This window comes from Numida meleagris, chromosome 4 (assembly GCF_002078875.1).
Source record: "Numida meleagris isolate 19003 breed g44 Domestic line chromosome 4, NumMel1.0, whole genome shotgun sequence".
NCBI classification, from domain to species: domain Eukaryota; kingdom Metazoa; phylum Chordata; class Aves; order Galliformes; family Numididae; genus Numida; species Numida meleagris.
The window spans coordinates 4,165,456-4,167,294 of NC_034412.1; the positions used below are offsets into that span (position 1 = coordinate 4,165,456).

Genomic DNA, 1,839 nt, shown 5'->3' on the forward strand with positions numbered 1-1,839 from the left:
CGGCGCCCCTGCCCCCTCCCGCCGCCCGCCTCCCCCTGGGGCGGCTCCCCTCGCCCGCTGAAAGTCAGCGAGTAAAACAGCGGGCGGCGGGCGGAGGGAGCGCGGCGACAGCACCATCAATACCCCCGATTAGGGTTAGACACAGCGGAGCCTTCCACCCGCCACGCGTGCCGGGGGAACCCCGCGTGGGGCTCTTGTAGCCTCCTCCGCCTACGCCCACCGCGCGCCTATTGGCCGGGCTGCACGCTGCCGCGCAGCTATTGGCGGCGGGGAGGAGAGCGGGCGGAGAGGGGACGGTGGCGGGAGTTTGGAACTCCGCGGTCATTCATCTCCCGCCACGCCGCGTGCTGCCGGGCCGGGCCGGGCCGGGCCGAGCCGTGGCCACGCCCCCTGCACGTGCCCCGCCCCTTCCTGTGGGCCGGGGTCTGCGGGATCGGATCCGGGGGCTGCGAGATGCGGGCTGAGCTTTACCGCCCTGGATTTCGCGCAGAACCTCGTTAAAACATGTCCTGTATCTACCTACAGAAAGAGATGTGCGCTTGGGTTAAGGAGGAAATAACCCTTCCCAAAGTTGTGATTTGTGCTGGACTCTCGGAGGCGAGCTGTGGGTTTGCCCCGGACGCCATCATCCAGGTAGCCGTCATCTCAGGTTCTGCTCCGTGAAGCGTTAAGTAAAATATGCTTAAAATCGTGTTCATTTGAGAAACGCGTTCTGTGCGCCATGTGAGGCCCAGTCCCCATCCTTTGGTACCACGGCTTGGGGACGTGAGGAGCTCCGGAGCCAAACCTGAGACCTTCCCCTGCGGGCAGCACCGAGCTCACCTGGGACGCACGGCCGCCTCTCGGTGCGAGCCTGCAGCAGCTCCAGGCAAGGAGCTGGGCCCTGCAGAAAGGATTATGCTGGAGCGGACGTAACTCCTCAGGCCGCCAGGTCATCGTCATGGACATCATCCGCACAGCCCCCACACTGCCAGGATGTGACGATCCGCGCGCTTCGCGTACCTAGTGTTAGGTATCAGGAGTCAAACAAAAGGAATGGCAGAACTCTTCAGCCCATGTCTCAAATGCGCACCCGTGGCACCGCTCCCACGCGCGGACCCCGCAGCAGGCGGAGCTCTGTGCAGCAGGGCGAGCGTTCGGGTCGGCGCAGTAGGACCTTTAGTAAAGCACCTGCAAGAAAACTCCGCAAGCGGCGTTTCCGTAGTGTAGTGGTTATCACGTTCGCCTAACACGCGAAAGGTCCCCGGTTCGAAACCGGGCGGAAACACCGGCTGCGAGCCGCAATTTTGCCGTTGGAAACTGACATCGATTTCTTGCTGCGGCTGTGGTGGCGTGATGGAGCCACTGCTCCGCTCTGTTCTCTTCACGGCAACTTTTTTACTGGAAGAACCGACACGAGAAGCGCTATGCGCTCTTAGCGTTACCCCACTGAGAGTAGTGCGCCCGCTGCAACCGCGTGACGCAGAGCGGGGCTCCACCTCCCGCCATGCCCCGCGCCGCGCGGCACCATGGGGGCTGTAGTCCGCACCGCCCCGACCTCCCGCAGCGCCCCCCGCGGCCCGGCCCCGCTCGCTCCCCTGCGCAGGACGCGCCGCCCCCCCCTCCCTCCCGGCCCAGCTCCGCTCCACCGCCCCCGCTCGGCGTTCCCCCCGCGGAGCGGCGCACCGGAAGTCCCTGGGCGGAAGCGGCGCGCGCGGCGTCACCGCAACATGGCGGCCTGAGGCGGGGGCTCCGCTCCGCTTCTTCTGCTCAGGTGCGCGGGACGCTGCCGTCTGCCCGCAGCGGTCCCACTGGAGCGGGGCGGGGCGGGGCGGGCGGCGCTCGGACGGCCGAGGCCGG

General features: G+C 66.9%; 1 protein-coding gene and 1 non-coding gene across 2 annotated transcripts in view; both read left to right on the plus strand.

The window, feature by feature from the left end:
* On the plus strand, nt 1,195–1,267 carry TRNAV-AAC. Its single transcript has one exon. It is a non-coding gene; the product is annotated as a tRNA-Val (tRNA).
* The window catches only part of MYNN (myoneurin), a 10,231-nt gene continuing 10,011 nt past the window's right edge, over nt 1,620–1,839 (plus strand). The window contains exon 1 of the mRNA XM_021394578.1: nt 1,620–1,753. The gene's annotated coding sequence lies outside the window, so the exon portion shown is untranslated. The remainder of the gene's footprint in view (nt 1,754–1,839) is intronic.